The sequence below is a fragment of the Lucilia sericata genome, unplaced genomic scaffold, assembly GCF_015586225.1.
Source record: "Lucilia sericata isolate MDLA Ls3-8-SP2 unplaced genomic scaffold, ASM1558622v1 Contig000484F_arrow, whole genome shotgun sequence".
Classification (NCBI taxonomy): Eukaryota; Metazoa; Arthropoda; class Insecta; order Diptera; family Calliphoridae; genus Lucilia; species Lucilia sericata.
In genome coordinates, this window is record NW_023994499.1 from 197,454 (window position 1) to 217,919 (window position 20,466).

General features: G+C 30.0%; 1 protein-coding gene across 1 annotated transcript in view; it reads left to right on the forward strand.

Moving 5' to 3' along the window:
* Positions 1–20,466, forward strand: part of LOC119605426 (muscle calcium channel subunit alpha-1-like) — a 310,164-nt gene that overhangs the window by 193,153 nt on the left and 96,545 nt on the right. The window lies entirely within an intron of this gene.

Sequence of the window (20,466 nt, forward strand, 5' to 3'; positions counted from 1 at the left end):
TATTATGTACCGATCCTTATAAACTTTGGCAAATCCATTTCCAATAAAACTTTTTTATATTGAATTTCATCGCTATACATGCTTGTTTAAGCAATATAGTAATTTTTTGAATAGGGCATAATATGGGGGCTAGGTGAAATCGTTGACCGATATTTCGCATTTTCAATACCAAGCAAACTAGGTCCACTAAAAGTATTTGGCAAAATATTTCAGTTTTCTATTTTGTTTCTTTTCGACTCTATCGTGTTTTCAACAATAAATATATGTGCCTTCGCGGATTCGTTAACAAAAGTAACTAACATTTATTTTAAAAAATAACTGTGTTTTTAACGCGTTTTAGCGCAATTCAAAAATACTCCACATTTGACTTTTTGAAAACCAATTTGAAATTAAAAAAAATCTTCCCATTTTATGTACAGATTTTTAGATTTCGTTCAAAATTTGGGTATATTTGACCAAATTATAATACCATGTAGCGGATGTTAGCATTACATTCATAACTTCAGCAATATTTGTAAACGTAATCTATCCAAATTATCCGACAAATTGACCAAAATTTAGAATTTAAGACGGTAAAATAAAAACTAGTATACAACATTATCTAGAAAATGTGAATAAAGAACTAAAAGTCATGGTTAGATAGTAGAAGTCAAAGGTGATGAGTATCAAATCTTTGCATATATCGCGATTATTGTTCGTCGTACGAGTTTAGATGTTATTACATGTTTTGTAGATAATACAATTTCATTTTCCTTAGCTGTGTACTTAAAAATATCAGTTGATTAATACTTTAAAGATATTGTGATACTATTCTTGCATCAATTAGCAGAAAATACTTTATTCATTCTTATTAAATCATTTATTTTAGAATTTCGACAAATTAGCACAGTATCTGTTTATGCAAAATTTTAAATAGGTATAGAAGTTGCAATTATACTTTAACCGTCTTGTTTATACCCGAGGAAAATTACGTACATCAATATCCAACATAATTTGACTTTGTAAAATTTTGACTTCGAGAAGCTATTACTCAATGACCGGGAAAGATAATTGAACAAATTTTTTTCTATATTATTTAAAAAGGTATACAAAATCAATTAGCATTAAAGAAATTGTTTTTACTTTCGTTAATAAGGATCTTTTTTGCAAAAAATTATTGCTAAGTCATGGTCAAAAATTAAAATTTGAAAATTCAAACTTAAATATTTTTTTTTATATAAGAAGAAAATTATTATAATCGGTATAATTTTACTTTTCTACGTCATATACAATGAAAAAAAATTCAACAAAATCGGTCCATATTTGTAAATATTACAGGGTCCATATATATTTCACATTCCAATTTATGAACAATGACACATGACTCTGTATTTGAAACAAGATTTGTTAGTTAGCTCAATTTTTTTCATAAGATACAAGAATATATATAATTCTAATAATAAAACATACAATTTATAAAGAAACTTAATTTTTGTCCGATAACTGACATATAATGTATGTTGGGTATTGATGTACGAGGTAAAAATAGAAAATCGGTCATAAATCGGTTTAAATATATATATCTAACTAATTTTTAGAAAATTTATAGCAAACATTACTCTGAAAGCATAGTCAAAATTTCAAGTCAATACGATATATATAGATCTCGAGATATATCACTTCAAAAATTAAAAACATACCCGGGTATGTGGGTTTTGACATAACGGTTAAATTTTTAATTTAATTTGGAGGACATAATCTACTAAGTACGTAGACCAGACGTGGGCGCTAGTATTGTTCTGGCAACGAAGATTTTCGGCAAATTACATGTACACAACACGATCGCAGACGAACTTCTAAACAAGACCAAAAAATATACAAATATTTTATTTAGTTGCTTGACAGCATTCAACAAAGTAGGCTGATGTCGCTTTGTTAAAGAAATTGCAAACACAACTTAAAAAACAAAAACAACTTGCAAAAACAAGAGCATAATTTACAAAAACAACGTACACCCTAAATAATTTTCTAGAATACATAACAATGAAAGTAAATAAGTTTCATATTTTTTTTTTTACATTTTAATTTGAAATGTTGTTTCTATGTGAAGAAATTATCATTCTTATGTACATTGATTACATTTTGTTTATAAATATTCGCATTTTACAGTAATGCAATTTAATCTTCAAAAATAACAATAACCAAACATTTTTTTCAGTGCAATTTCATTAAGAAAATGCCAATAGTGTGTGTGTAGTGGTGATTTTTTTATATGCCTCTCTATACGCCGGCCAATTTAGCTATTTTCTCGTCAAATCTAGCGATTTTTAATCCCATTTTGCGGGGAAAAATATGATTTAGCTATTAGCGGGAAATCTAGCGATTTTTCTTTAGATTTTAAGGCATTTTTTATTCATTTATATTTTGATAATATCGCTTAAAAGTAGCTACGAATGACGATATTTACATATATGTATGTATATAAAAATATGCATATAAATTATTTGAGTTTTTGAATGTTCTGAAGAACATAATTAGGAGCAAATATTTGTGCGTACAGGTAAAGTTATACGAAATACTTTAAAAGGGGTATATTTTGTTGTACTCAATTTAAAAACGAATATTTGATTATTCTAGTCTTTTAGTAAATGAGTGATATGATAATAAAATTTACCATAATTCTAAAAATTAGTGAACATTGGAAATAAGTGACGAAAGGATCGATCCATAAAGTCCTAAAAATTTACAACATTTCTAAGGCGTATAGGGCCGCATATCGATACTGCAGATAAACTTCCCACAAAAGGAGTATACAATAATAATCTTGGGTGCCCCGGTAGGCTAGTTGGTAGTGTGCTAGCCTGTCAGTCTGGGGGTTGTGGTTTCGATTCCCAGCAGAGATCCTGGTCTGCTACACTACAACGGTCGTATGGTTATCGTCACCCTGCTCGGTAAATTAGGTTAGAATATAATTTGTAATTGTATTGTAATGGAAAAATAAATAATACTCTTATGCCGAAAATAAAGGATCGATCCATAAAGGCCAGCATTTCGAAATTCAATTTATCTTTACAACATTTCTAAAGCAATCTGTATAGGGTCGCATATCGAAATTAACCTCAACTTGACATTTTTCCTAACTCAAAGTGAAAATATTTAACAAAAAAAGATTCTCTTATGTGTTTGTTATAAGATGTGTTTGTATCACTATCCCATTCCTACGTATGTATATAGATTTTAGCGATAAATCGCTGACTTTTTAGAATAATATAAAAAATCTGGAAAATTCAGCTAGTTTTTTTAGCTATTTCTTTTCAGAATCATATAATAAATATTATTTTGATTTATCGCTAAATTTTTCAAAATGTATTGAATTTAGCTATTTTCTAGCTATTTTTCAGTCGACTGTAGCGATATTTTTGGGAAAAAAGTTGGCAACAGTGACGCCGGTATATGACGTAGAATATTCTCACCAAATTCCATAAAAATCGAAATGCGAAATGCAGCCTACCTCGTTTTTTCATATAAGTACCGCGAGTTCTTTACATAAAAAGTTCCAATAGAAATATAAACGGAAGGACGGAAGAGTTTGAATCGACCCAAAAAGTGATTCATTCCATTATTCACGGTATTAGATTGGCTAGTGTAAATAAAATAATATTACGGTGTTGTTATGATTTAAATTAACTCATTTAATATGTGGAAAACGCATAGGTAATTTTGCTAAATCCTAAACCAACTAAGATATCGAAAAATACTTTTGTGCACATAAGTATAACCAGTAGATGTACAAATTGCAGTAATAAAAAAATTTCGAATAGTAAAAAAAAATCCACATATTACCAAAATTCAAAACAGGGACGATATGTATATTTACATATTGGTTTAAAACTAGAGATAAAAGAAGTTTTTTTAATTTTATTTTTAGAATAGAAGCAAACAGCATTTAGTTCAATTGTTTGCAAAAAATAACCAAAACGAAAAAATAATTCACATGTACACATGCAAAATAAAAATAATCAATTTTGGTTAATACTAACCAAAGTGGCAACACTGTTTATGACAAATACAATGAAAATTAATCCACTTACAAATAATTTTTAAATATTATTAATTATACCCTACACCACTATACTGGGGAGGGTATAGTGCGTTTGTTCTGATGTTTGTGACACCCAAAATATTGGTCCTACTCCCGCCTTAAAGTATGCCAATCGGCTCGTTTTCTGGCACATACCCTGATTTTGGCCCTATTGAAAATGGTTAAAATCGGTGCATTATTTCGTATAGCCCCCATACAACCATACCCCCGAATACAGCTTTTGTACTATGTTAAGTGTTTTTGTATCAATCCAAAAATCGGCAAAACTTAGTCTTATATAAGTGTTAATGCTACTGCTGATTTTCGAAGATGGGGCCTCATTTGCTTATCCCCCATACAAAGTATATATATATATATATATATATATATATATAAATAAGTTTTGGGCATCAAGTCATATATATATATATATATATATATATATATATATATATATATATATATATATACATATATTTATATATAACAACCTAACAAAATTTATAAGGATATGACCATATTAACCCCTGCCCCCATATAACCCCTTTTTGGAAAATTCCTTTTTATACCCTTCACCTTCGTGAGAAGGTTATATATAAGTTTGTCATTTCGTTTATAATTTCCACAATATATTTTGCGTCTTGCGTTTTGCGGTGTCCATTAAGCCATGTCCGTCTGTTGGAATAAGTTTTCTGAAGACCCCAGATATCGTCGGTATCCAATTCTTCAACAATTCCGTCAGACATGCTTTCGAGAACTTTCCTATTTGAAATCAGCAAAATCCGTCCATAAATAACGGAAATATAAGCTCAAATCCGAGACAACCTCTGAAAATTTCATCAAAAAAAGAAAATGTTCTGCATGCTTTAATAAATAAGCAACAACAACACTGCTTATTGGAAATAATATATTTATTTATTTATTTATTTATTTATTTATTTATTTATTTATTTATTTATTTATTTATTTATTTATTCAAACAAAGTAATATAAAAGCCTTAATAGGCCAATTAAACTATATTACAGAGGCAAATCCTGAATAGCATACATATGAAAAAAAAAAAAAAGTTTACTAATACTATATATAAATATGTACATATGAATTATGTTAAAAAGATGAAAATACAAAATCCTAAAAATAAAATAATATACAAATGTAACAATTTACTTACAGAAGTGAAACAAATGGCTCCCCAGCCAATATTAACAACAAAATTTATAAAAACAAAATAAATTTACGTCCCATAAGTGGTAATAAGCCATCAAGGTAAAAGTGTAATACTCAATATAATATATTATGTAGATGCTAGACAACTGCTTATGATTAAGTTAATGTTTTTATACAGTGTACTAATACCGTCCCTGAAATTGAATGATTAGCCATCCCAGTTATGAAAATACTTATACGTACATATGTCCTCATAAAAGAGTTATACTACTGCACCTACAAAAATAACAAAAGAACACAGGTCGCCATATTCAATTATAGTACTTCCAGTTAATTATAAAAAAGTAAAACCTGACCACCATATTTAAATACTTCAACCCGCGTGTTAAGTGAATAAAAAAAGAATTTTTAAAGAAAAATAATTATAGTGCCAAAAAAAAAATAAAAAATAAAAAAAAAATCTATATAAAAATAAACAAAAAATTACTATAGAAAAGAAATCAGCAAATGAAGAGAAAAAAAAGTACTGAAAAATAAAACAAAGTTAAAAAAAGAGAAAAAAAATTGTATAACCGATAAAAAAACTAAATTATTAAAAAGTGTAAAAAAAAAAAGAAAAAAAAAGAAACAAGTTTATTTAAAAAGTGGCTTTTAAGAAAAGCTTTAAAGTATTATATAATTTGCTAATTGTTTCAGTTTTGGCTAATATTGAGCACAAACCAAGAAAAATTAAACGATTTGAAAGAAATTTAATATTGTTGTCAGATATCTACATATACTCCAAATTTCAACATATTTGAGTAACAGGAAGTGGTTTAAAAACTCAGTTATAATTTACGACAACATACTAACATAGCTCCGAATTTCCGAACATAATATTGCATTGTCATCAATATCTCTATGTGTACCAAGTCTAACAAAATCGGGCTCCGGGAACTGGTCGAAAATTCAGTCACAAAATGTTACCATTTCAAACCAACAAACTAACAAAGCAAGTTAAATAAAAGCTCTTAATAAAAAAAAGAAAACATATACAAAATCAATGAAATACTCAACTGGACAAGCATAACAAGGCCATTAACTATCGACAGAAAAGTGCGCTAAAAGTTTAAGCCGAAAAGAATTATTCGAGTGGGAAAATATACGAAGATCAATAGGTAAGTAATTCCAACACCGGGCCACTCGAACAATAAAAGACCGTTCAAAACAACTGCACCTGATTCGGGGGATAATAATTTGAGTATTCCTAGTAGAATGGGAAAAAGAGAATCTGGCACAAAGTTGAGAAGGAAGGCCAATCTTCATAGCTCTGTAAAAGTGTAGCACACTACGATATGACATAAATGAACGAAAGCCACATCCAAGGAAATCACCCACATAGGAAGAAACAGGCATCCTACGTCGAAGACTATAGACATAGCGAACTATAGCATTCATGACACGATGAAGTCTACGAGTAATGTATGCCAAAGTGCCTGACACAACCTCTAATCCATATGTAATATGAGGCATCAATAATGCATAAGCAAGTCTATGTCTAACATAAAATGGTAAATAAATGTTATTGGAGAAAATTCTTCGAAATATCCCAAATACCCTAGAACAAATGCGGTCAACATGTCCCTCAAAAGTAAGCCGATCATCAATATAAAGACCCAAACACCTAAGTCCGTCAACAATAGCAATTCTGGAACCATCGAGAAAAATATTTAAACCTGGAAGCCCAAAAAGCATAGCTTTAGTCTTACCAGAATTAACAACCAAAGAATTACTATAGGACCATTGAGAAAAACGTGTCAGACTATAATTAATGTTAGACTCAAGTACATCACTATTGTCTCGATTAGCAGTAAAAAGGAGAAAGACATCGTCCGCAAATAGAAAAGATCTACAAACGCTGCTATCGATGTACTCCGGGAGATCATTGACATATAATATAAAAAGAAGGGGACCCAAGACAGAGCCTTGTGGTACCCCAGAGAAAAGTGGTAAAAGCCGGGAATATTCCCCATCAATGTCGACAAACTGTTGCCTACCAGAAAGGTACGAGTATACTAACTTACAAGCTGATCTAGAGAAACCAAAAAACTCCCGCAGCTTATGAATCATAACAGAGTAATTAATTGAATTAAATGCTTTCGTCAAGTCAAGAGAAACCAGAGAAGTCAATTTGCATTCATTGATATTATCACGAATCATGTCCGTTAAATTTAAAAGCAAAGACGTAGTGCTGTGACCACGGCGGAATGCATACTGTGAAGGTACAATGCTGCCATGAACAAATGAAAGAATTTGATCTTTAATAATATGCTCCACTGCTTTAGAAATCGCAGGAAGGATCGAAATAGGCCTTAAATCATCAATACCGTGAACAGACCCAGTTTTCGGAATAGGTACAATACGTGCCACCTTCCATACAGATGGAAAAGACGAAGTCGTAAGTATGGAGTTGACATGAAATACCAGAAAGTTAGAAATATAAGGGAAAATAACTTTAAGAAATTTAATAGGAATACCATCTGTACCCACAGACCTAGATTTAACCCTACACAGAGCAAGCCACAGTTCTTCTTCCGACACATTACTAAAAGAAAAGGACCCACCGAAATTATCAAAATCAATAGGATTAGTACTCTCAGAGATCCCAATATTAGCAAAATACTCATTAACCTCATCAACATTGAAATTAGACTGCATAATGTTGTCGTCAGTAAATCCGCGTCCTTTCAGAATTCTCCACATAGCAGAAGAATCTAAACCCGAAAAAGTTTTAGCAAAATATTTCCTCCTTTCTCTACGAATCACCTTCTTAGCCCTATTCCTATATCGACAATAAATTTTCCAATTATCATCAGACGATAATCTTTGGAAAACAGAATATGCTAAATCCCTAAGAGACATGGCCAGCAGTACATGATTAGACTTCATCCAACAGTCGATCTTACTCGGAACTTTTCTCCTAACAATCGGTACAAAACTAAAAAGGGATTCAATCAATGAGCACAAAAAGGAAGACTGGAAATCGGTACACGAAGAGGTAAAGAAAGGGACCTGGTCAAGATTTGCTAAAAATGAAGATATACCGTTCCAGTCAATTCCATTATAATTCCTATACTCAAAGAAGCTTAAGGAGTTTTCAACCTTAACCGAAAAATATGCAAAAATTAACGCATGATGCGAAACAGAGGGACATTGCACCTGGTTCGAAAAGCAAATATTGGAACTATCACTTACCAGCCAATAATCTAATAAAGATGTTGAAGAATGAGCAATATCAAAGTGTGTGGGTCTTGAATTATGAAAAACAGAGAGTTTTAACCTCATGCAAAGCGACCTGACTAGATTAGCTTTAACGGTATTAAATAAATTACAATTAAAGTCACCAACAATAACCACGTTTGAGTGTCTCATGAGAAAATCATAATGCATATCTTCAAAGGAAGCAATGTTACCATTGGGCAAGTAAACAACACCAAAAAGCATATTACTACCACAGTTAACTAACTGAATAAAAAGTGACTCACAACAATTGAGCTCCGATATTTTAAAAACGACCCTATACCGTAAGGAATCAGATATATAAAATCCTACACCCCCTCCACGCGCACCAAGTCTATCATTTCTAACTAAAGAATAGCCAGGTATCTTAAGCGAGGAGTTAGAAACATAGGGCTTCAACCATGTCTCAGACATAGCCATTAAATCAAAATTACCACCTACAATATTTTTGAGCTCATCAAATTTAACGGAGTTGGCACTCGGTCTTATACTCTGACAGTTAATATGACCAACTCTAAATATATCAGAATGAGTAGGAAAGAAAGCATTGAAAGACGAATTACCACTTACAATAGGACCAATGTTATCATTACCCTCCATCATCATAACATAAAAGCATGGGGAACCAAAAGAGAATCACTAAAATAACAAAAAAATACATCAATAACAATATTATTCATTTAATTAACTCAGCCGTCAAGGCAAAGAAAAGAGCTACAATAAAATAAAAAGAAACATTTAATAAATGAAAAGAAAAAAAAGCAAATAATTAGATATGGCAAAATATTCCAAAGTTTAAATTCCTAAATTCAAGTTAAGTGAGCAAAAAACTAAATAATGTTATGAATAAAAGTCTCAAATAACAGTAAACAATTAAAAAGCCTTAACAAATTAATAAAGTCCTTAAAACAGGACATCAAATTCAAGTAAATAGAAATTGTTAAAGCAATTTAAAAGCAAAAGTAATAAAGATAAAGAAAATCTAACTAATACTGCTGCTTAATAGCTCAGAACATTGCTCCATATCATAAACGACTTCACGGCCATCAATCAAGGTCAACTTCACTTGAACCTTATCAGTATTCAGCATGGTAAACTTCGTAATAGATTTCTGGCGCTTCAACTTACGACATACAGCACTCAAAGCAGAAGCAGCAGGAGAGTAGTGGTCATTAAGGAAGACTCGACTACTAATTTCGCCACCAATGATGTCACTCACTTTCAGTGATCTCGTTTTGAAGTAATCCTTCATCAGCCTGTCTCGAATGGATACACAGTTAAACTTAACCAGGATCAACTTCTGGTTACTCATGTAGCAAGTCTGGTTAATATCCCGATCCGTAATGTCAATGCCAAAAAAGGAACACAGAGAAATGATGCAAGATGTAAGGTTATCCAACCCGGCAGGCATCCCACTCAAAACAACGTCACCACGATATAAACGACGATGAAGGACATGATTTTCCATTTCCAACGATTTAAGTTTGGACGTGGTGGAAGAATCAACATTCCTGATTAATTTACTGCACGTGAGAATGTCATCCTTGAGTTGCCTATTGGAAGCTAACATCTCATCTTTAAATTGTGACAGAATTTCAGCCAAGGAATTCTTATAAGAGTCACGGTCATTCTGACTAGTTTTAATAAAATCTTCCAAAGTTGTCTTTAAGGCACGAACTTCATCACGTAGAGAACCATCATCATCTGCAGCATTAAGGCAAGCAGGACAAGTAAATGAGAAAGAGGACTGTTTGTCTTTAAAGAGGACCAGATGCTCTTTGGAGACATTGGCACAATTAAGATGAAGCCATAACTTGCAACTATTGCACATGATACTACCTTGAGTTTTTAGTATTGTATCATTGCAGCTTCCACATTTATATGTTTTGGAAACAGGCATACTTGATAATTCAGGCAGCAATCAATCAAAAAAAATAAAAGCAAGATGGCTAGGTGCTGTTTAGTATGTATTAATAAACAGAATGATAAAAACCGCAAACAACAACAGCACCAAACAGCAGCAACAACAGCAACACGATATAAGTCAATATAATATGACACAGCAAAAGTTATTTAATTTAAATTAAATTCAATGTTTTTATATTAGTCAGTTTTTTGCAATATAAAATAAATAAAAACAGCACAAAAATGATAAAACTGAATCTTTTTAATTTAAGTTAAATGAAAATATATGACAGCTGAGAAACACACGCGTCTATTCAGTCATAGCGTTACCAGACTTCATTGCGATGTGTATTTTGTTTTTTTTTTTTTTTTTGTGAATTTTGTGAATGTTCCGTATATTTGGATTTCTCTTAGTTTCAATGCGTTGTGTATTTTTTTTTTTTTTGTGGTATGTTTGGATGCTGTTGGTTTCATTGCGTTGTGTATTTTGTTTCGTATGTTTGAATGGCTGTTGGTTTCATTGAGTTGTGTATTTTGTTTTTTTTTTGTGGCTGTTGGTTTCAATGAGTTCTGTATTTCGTTTTTTTTTTGTGTGTTTTATTTCGTTTAGCGTTGTTGTTTCTTCGGGTAAATAAAATACATAAATTTAAATTTTTTTAAATTAATATTTTTTAAACTCACTATGGTTAAGTGGATATAAGATTCGGCAAAGTCGAATATATCTTCTTACTTATTTGTCAACAAATTGTTTAAATAGTTCTGAATGAAGGTCAAAATGAAATTAAATACTTTATTATTAAAAAAATAATCAGCATTTTTAACATAATCACTGGTGTAGGGTATCATATGATCGGACATACCCGACTATAAATTCATATTTGTTATACCCTCCACAATAGATATAATAGAGGTATATATAAGTTTGTCATTCCAAGAAATATTCATCGGAGACCCAACAAAGTATATATGTATATTCTCGGTCCTTATGAAATTCTGAGTCGAATCGGTGCATAATTGGCCATAGCTTCCATATATGGTCCACTTCCGAAAATCACTTAAACGCTTATATTTCATTAACTAATAGAACTATCGGGGTAAAATTCGTCATACATATGTTTTGTATATATGTATGTACACAGAAAAAAATAAAAATCGTATTAGACTGCAAAATTCACAGATCTGATTCCAAAATTATTCAATTTCCAGCATATAAAGATTTTTGTCTCATTGACTACGACATTTGTAATTTTTTGTCTTGTTTTGGTTTTTTACAGTCGATAAAAAAAAATAATCAAATCGACTAAAATATTACTCAGTCAAATTTTTACTACCCAACAAACTTTTTTATCAAACCAATAAAAGTTTTTGTTGAATTTTTTACTTATTTTTCGATAAAATAATTTGTTGGTTTGATTATAAAATTTGTTAAGTAATTAGAAAAAATTTGATAATTATTTTTATTAAGACAAAAATTTTTTTGTTGGATTTTATGCCAAATTCAATTAAAAATATTATTGATTTGACTAATTTTTTTATCAAATTTGCTTTTTCCACCCCAAAAAAAATTATTTTTTTTTTAATTTATTTTTACTTTTATTAAAAAATTATATATATAATAATGTTATTACAATGAAATATAATATGTATATACATATTTATAATTGTATATTTTAGGAACATAAATAATCCATTTTTAAGTTTTAAACAATGTTTTATAGTTTTGCATTATTCTTTTAAATTAAGTATTTCATTAATTACAGTGAATACTTTTGAATATTTCTTTTCTGAATTGATTTCATAAAAAAATTGTTGCATAAAATTATAAAATAAATCTAGAATCTGATTCTAGATTAAGTTAAACACAAGAATATTTTTAATATAATATCTACAGCGGTGATTATTTGTACAATTGGATATTTAATTTCATCAAAATAAACAAAAATTTCTTTAACATTTCCAATTTCACCAAGAATTAGTAACCTTGGTTGGATGTTAAATTTTTGAAGTTATAAAGATGTTTAAGGCTCCAATCCTGTAAGAGGAGGTACAAATCATGATCAGCCACTGTAGATTCATTGGTTTCTGAAGATTCCTAAAATTCCATAATATTAACAAATACTGTGATAGAATTCTTTTAGTTTTATAAATATTCTTCCCATAGAAGTAGAAATTTTCTTTTTTTTTATTTGTTCGAAGGGAATAATTTCAAAAGAAGGAGCTAAAGTCGATATTTCGAAGGCTCCAAAATGACGGTTATATTGACTGCTAATTTTTTGCAACATAAAGCTATATCTTCTTTTCTAATTTTTATTATATAAGCTACGATATAAATGTCAAAATCATTTCGGAATGTCCCAATATAAGATTTATTGTCATATTTAAAACCAAACAAAAATGCTTCCGAATATACACTTATGTCATTACATTGCAAAATGTTTGATATTTGTTCTCTTACAGAAGCATCTTTAATTATTTTATTAAACACATTTTGCTCGTCCTCATCACTGGTTAACATTAAATATGTAAATTTTATTTGGTGTTTTATAGAAAAGTATTTGGTTATATTTCTTCTGGATGTTGTTATATGAGAATATATTTTAAAACCTTAATGTTTAGCTTCGAATTTAAAATTCCAAGATAATGAAGTAAATTGTGAAATTTTGGGGTTAAATTACTTTTGAATAAATTTTGGTAGGTTTGATTGAGGATTTAAATTATTTTTATTAAGTGAATTTATCGGTTGCTATTTTTCTAAAGTCACCTTTTGACTAATTATTTTATCAACTTAACAAAATTTTTAATAAAAAAATTGTCTATTTATGAAAAAAAAAATTGTAGGCAATTTTAGAGCTCCAGTTTTTTCTGTGTAAGTTATAGAAGGTCAAGGTTAAATGTCGAATATATTCGTAAAATGTATTCTTAGGATACGTCCACACCTATCACATATTTAACGTTTTTTTTTATCAATTATTTGTTGGCTGTAATGTGTCAGCTGTTTTTTGTGACACATTTTTATTTGTCAAAAAAAAAAAAAAAAAAAAAAAAAATAGTTTAACGTTAAAAAAACTATTTAATTGAAAGCAAAATTGTTTTTTACGATTTCATAGAAATTTTTATTTCATAATGTACCTAAAATGAGTATTTCTGCTTTGATGTTTTGTTTGAAGAAACAAAGCCAAACACAATTCAATACAAATAGTGAAAATTTGCCCGGTGTTCACATTACAACAAATATTTTCGTAAAACAATTGCCGGATAGACAGAAAAAAACAAGCATTAGGCTGTGCCGAATCTTATATACCCTTCACCATGATGTGTTAAAAAAGTTAGTACGAATTTTATTACAATAAATCAAAAAATACCAATTGTTGCCGTTTTACAGTACCAAAAAGTCCACTTTTATGGGTTCTCACTTAATCCGGGCTTTACATGCATAATTTAATATCTAAGGATCAATACTATAAAAAATTCAAAAAGTACATATTGAAGAACGACAAAGTACCCTTTTATAGGTTCTCACATAATCCAGGATCTAAAGTGCCTTTTAAAGACTGAAAAAGTGCCAAAAAGTCCCATTTTATACGTACTAACTTAATCCGGGCTCTACATGCTTAATTTCATATTTCTAGGTTCAATATTATAGAAATTTCAATATTGAAGAACGAAAAAGTACCAAAAAGTCCTCTTTTATAGGTTCTTACCTAGTCAAGGCCCTACATGCAAAATTTCATGTTTCTAGATTCAATATTATAGAAAATTCAAAAAGTACCTCTTGTTGAACGAAAAAGTACCAAAAACTCCCCTTTAATAGGTTCTCACCTAATCCGGGCCCTACATCATTGTTGCCCAAAATCGCGATTCACTTTTTTAAAATCCACACAGAAATACAACAACAAAATTTTGAGAAAGCCGAATTTATGTAGGTGAATAAGAGAGCACAGCTGATAGTTTTTTATATATGAACTTTAATGTACGCTGTCTGTCAAAATCCATAATATCAATTTGACAGTTAGAATATACTTTTTAGTTTGCAGTCATTTTATTAGTACAGTTTTATTTTGAGTTACATTTTGTTCTCTGCTGCTTTACCAATACAAATGAATATGTAACATGCATGATTTCATGTTTCAATATTATATATTATTGTTTCTGTATAAGCATGCAGATTTCGATAGAATTATAGAAAATTCGGATCTCGCAGATATCTAGGGTTTTCTGAAAACTGATTTCATCATACACACAGACGGACATGGCTAAATCAACTCTTCTATCTATAAGGATCCAATATATATATATACTTTATAGGGTCGGAAAATTATATATATATTACAAACGGAATGTCAAACATATATATATATATACCATTCTCACGAAGGTGAAGGGTATAACAAGATTTTGTTTTCAGACAAAGAGGAACATAACAAGAAGAACAGTTAATGTGCAACCAAAAGTCAAAAATATATGTGTTAATATTTACTAAAAAGATAAATCATTGAATAATAACATCTATATATTCTAAAATTTAATTTAATATTGTTTTTCAACAAAATTGTACAAGTGGAAAAGAGACAGATGGTTGACCTGCACTGCATGTTGTAGCTATTTAGTATAGCCAATGTAGCCAAAAACCTTGGTTGTTTGGAACGATTTATAGCGATTTAAAAAAATCGCTATAAGCCGGGAAATAATCAAATTATAAATTATTTTCATTAAATTATCTATAAAATTTAAAATTATAGAGAATTGTTTATTATTCATATATTTTTATATCCATTAATATAATAAATAATTGTTTAGATAAATTGATTAATAAATTAATTAAGTAATTTCTTAGCTAATTACTAGACTATACTATATATTTGTGGAAATAGGGTTTCTCATCTTTTCTAATAGAACAAGCAAAGATTTAAAATCTGTTACAATTGCAAGTTTTTTCGCAGCATTATAATTAATTACAATTAATTATATACGGTTTAACTGTTTTTATAGTAATATTTCTTGTAAATAAAACCTATATTTCTGTCAAAATGTGTATCCACATATGTAGCTATTTGGTAATAAGTGATGTGCATTAAAGTGATTATTGGAAGAGGCTTTGTATGGCACCGATCGGACCCATATTATGGATCGATCGTGAAAACAATTTAAAACATCATTTTGTATACAAAAGAAATGTCTGTGTAAAATGTTGCATGCATATCATTGTTTGGTAATGAGTAATGTGCATTAAATTGATATCTGCAAGGGGAACTTATATTCCGATCGTGAAATTTTTATTTTATATAAAATTTTTGGAAACTAAATTAATATTTTTCCGCCCATTTTTAACAGTAATCAAGCTTTCATATAGAAACAATTGTATGCTGATTTTTATGAAATTACTAGCTATACGCAGTGTGCTTTGCTACCCTAAAATCAATGTATAAAAAAACACTTTACGATTTTGAAGATTCTAACTATAAATATAATAATTTTTCAGATATACATTTTTTAAATTGTGGGGATGCAACGCAAATTATTGCAAGTTCGCAAATTTTTCCTAACGTTAATTTAGATTTTAATGTAACCTATGAAAAATATGAATAAAATAATAATAAAATGCGGGCTCCATCTGTTATATTTTCTCAGATATACTGATTTAGGATTTTCTTTATATGGAAGGTGCCATTCCGTCCATTTTATCCAAAAATATTCTTATGGATGTCAAAGTTGTTCATACAAAATTTGAGGACTCCCAGATAAGAGATATGCGACTTTTAACACTTATTTTTCAAGTGGGCGATGTGCCACCCACTTTAAATTTTGAAGTAAAAAGTAGCCTATAGTTCCTTCCAGACATAAAGGAATACACTTTGAAAATTTCAGAAGAATCGGTCCAGCCGTTTAGCTGTCTATAAAGTCCAAACAAACTTACAAACACACATTCATTTATATATATAGATATCGCATAGTTTTTGTAAAATTTTGATTCATAACTCTTTTCGATGTAAACCGATTTTGCTCATTTTCAATACCAAGCTGCCTTGGACAATAGTGACTCTTTTGGCCGTATTTCATTAATTTATTTAGCATTGTTGTTACGTGAGCGTGTTTTACAGAGACAGACAGACTGACATAGCTAAATCGACTCCGAATTTGATAAGGACCAGGAATATATATACATTGTTGGGCCATTACCGGTAACCAAATATATAATTCATCATGAATGTGTTTAAAGTACATATAAAACACTCTGCGAAATTATTTCCGGATCGATCCATATTTGGTCACAGCTCGTAAGTGGACCTTATATGGGGTCCACTTACGATAACCACATAAACGGATATATTTTATTACTGCATGAAGATATCGGTATAAATTTCGTAATGAATGTGTTTAAAGTAGATATAAACTACCCTGAGAAATATTTTCCGGATCGGTCCATAATTGATCGTAGCTCCCATATAGGAACCATTTCCGAAAATCGCATATTTCATTGATAAATAAATATACCGGACTAAAATTCCTTATAAATAAGTTTTTGATATATTCAAATCACGTATAAATTTTTTTCTGTATGCGCCCATAATTTGTCTGGTCTAAGATATACGGTCCACTGCCGAAAATATTTTGACTATTTTTTCTATATATAAATCAAAGCTCTCATTTAAGATCCATTTCCTTAAGTCACTTTACCCCATATATTTCATTAACATACAAGTATATTGACAAAATCCGATATATTATATTATGTGTATCGGTAAATTTCTGCAAAATTTTATTCGGATTGGCCATATCTTCCATAACAGCTCCATAAACAAGTTATAGACTTGATCAAAGTTAGCTCCATAGGTGTATAAACAACATCTAAATAATTTCTAAATGGAAGCAAAATTTAAATTTTCACAATTTATTAAAAATCTAAAACTATTTAGATGGGTTTCAAAAAGCTTACAGGTGGAGGGTATTTAAGATTCGGCATAGCCGAATATAGTACTCATACTTGTTTTATTAAATATTAATAAATTAAACAATACTGTTTTATATTTTATATTTATATTGTGATTAACTGAAAAAGTTCTTTTCCGGACCACTTTATATAATGAAACCCACATGAAATATTTATACCGGCGGAAGCTGACTTCTCCGTTATGAACAATTTTGAAATATATTAATTGTTAACAAATTAAATAATATTATTTCATATTTACACTATATAAATAACCTGATTAACTAAAAAATCCGTTCCGGAACACTTTATATACCAAAACCCATGACGTACTTACCCGGCCGGCGGCAGCCAAATTGCCAGATTTTGAAAATTACTTCGCCTTCATTTAGAATATAATTTGTTCATTATTTTTTACATTTCTATGTTTATTTTTTACAAACAAATTAATTTTACAAAATTTCAGGCCAAACTTAAGTTTTGCAAATTAATTTGCCAGAATAGAATTTTTCATTTGAAACAAACATTATTCTATTCTAATATATTTTCTTCACAAATTTTTATTTCTATAAAAAAACAAGTTAGAGTGCTATATTCGGCTATGCCGAATCTTAAATACCCTCCACCTGTAAGCTTTTTGAAACCCATCTAAATAGTTTTAGAGTTTTAATAAATTTTATTAGTAGTTGCTTTATAAACCAATGGAGCTAACTTTGATCAAGTCTATAACTAGTTTATAGACCTGTTATGGAAGTTATGGCCAATCTGAAAAAAAAAATCGCAGAATGATTTATCGATACACAAAATATAATATATCGGATTTTGTTCATATATACTTGTCTGTTAATGAAATATGTGGGGTAAAGTGACTTAAGGAAATGGATCTTATATGAGAGCTTAGGTCAATTATGGACTGATCCAAATATTTTTCAAAAAGAGTTAGCGATGGGAGCTATACTAATTATGGACTGATCCGGAAAATATTTCTCAGAATGGTTCATATTTATACCGATATCTTCATTCAGTAATGAAATATGTATATCCATTGACGTGGCCACTTTTGTTGGCCATTATATGGTAGCTATGTCCAATTAATGACCGATCCGAAAACTATTTGGTATAGTCTTATATGTATACACAAAACATATTTATGTCGAATATTATTCCAATATTTTTTTTTCTTAATTAGTTATGTGCTTCTAAGTGGAAGTGGACCTTATATGGGAGCTGTGACCAATTATGGACCTACCCGGAAAAAATTTCTAAGGCACTTTTATATGTACTTTAAACACATTCATGATGAATTTTGTACCAATATATTCATTTAGTAATGAAATATGTGAATTTACGTGGTTATCGGCAATAGGCCTTATAAGGGAGCTATGCCCAATTATAGACCGATCCGAAAAATATTTTCCAGAGTAATATATATATACAGAGAACATATTTATGACGAATATTATTCCAATATTTCTATTTCTTAATTAGTTATGTACATTTAAGTGATTTTCGGAAATGGACCTTATATGGAAGCTATTATGGACCAATCCGAAAAATATTTTGCAGAGAGATATATGTATACACAAAACATATTTATGTCGAATATTATTCCAATATCTTTATTTCTTAACTAGTTATGTGCATTTAAGTGATTTTCGGAAGTGGACCTTATATGGGAGCTATGACCATTTATGGACCGATACAGATTCACGTTGGTAGTATGATTTCTGTTCGTATTATATATGCAAAATTTCGCATTGAAACCGATATTTTTACCAAAGTTATTAATGATAAACGATAATTTGGACCTTTTTGGCTATGGGAAATCTTGGACCAATTGTTTTGAGTTTGACCACAATTGATCCGTGGGCAAAGTAAATAACGTGTGACAGAATTCATTGAATAATCTTCGGTAGTTTCTGAGAAAACTGCTCGAAAATTAGAAAAAGTTTTTTTTCGAGGTAGTCTCAAATTTTTACTAATAACTTTTTACGTTGTGAACCGATTTTGCTGATTTTCAATACCAAACTGCTCAAGCCAATAATATATATTTTCGGAGAACTTGGTTTATTTCCTTTGCTTAGTCTGACCGACGGACAGACGGACATAGCTAAATCGACACAGAATTTGATAAGAACCGGGAATATATAAAACTGCTCAAGCCAATAATATATATTTTTGGAGAACTTGGTTGATTTCCTTTGCTTAGTTCTAACGTGAGCGTGTTTTACACAGACAGACGGACAGGCAGACAGACAGACGGACATAGCTAAATCGACACAGAATTTGATAAGGACCCGGAATATATTTACTTTGTCTCAGATGAATAGTTCTCGGTGTTACACACGGAATGACAAACTTATATATACCCTCTGTCACCACTGATGGTGGTGAAGAGTATAAAAATAATAATTATCTTTAATTTACTTTGTCTTAGATTTCTTTTTTATAAAAGACTAGCTATACCCAGTGAGCTTCGCTACCCTCATCGTAATGAAATAAATTAAATATTATAGTAAATTTTCAGTCAGTCCAATATACATTTATGTACCCAGCAAAAACAAACTTCCAAAGAAGCGAAAAAGAAGTAGAATTTACTTCATGGAAGTACTAAAAAAGACCTGAAGAAATATTTTGTATATATTTAAGGAACATATGTATAAAGCTATATAAATATGGGATTGTAAGGATGCTTTGCGTTTTTCTTTTTATTGTAAATGTAATACCCGAGGTGATCAACTTTGAGGGGCTACCCACTGGCCCCCATTCCGCCCTCAATTTTTGTAATGAGGGCGGAATGTAAACTTATGGAATGTAAACTACGGAAACAAAACTTATGCCGAGTTACCTAAAATCTAGATAGTTAAATGGGTTTTAATAAAAGGTAGCATTCGGCATAACCGAATATAGCACTCTAACTTGTTATACCTTACACAACTATAGTGGGGAGGGTATTATATTGTGCTGATCAGGGATGGCAAAATTGGTACGATCGTACTTTTTTTGATACTATTTGATGTTCAAAAATACCGTGATACTCCCGAGTCTTATTTGATACTCTCAAATTATCTTTAAAACAATGTATCATATTATTCAAATTTAAAATTACAAGAATGCTTTGGCACA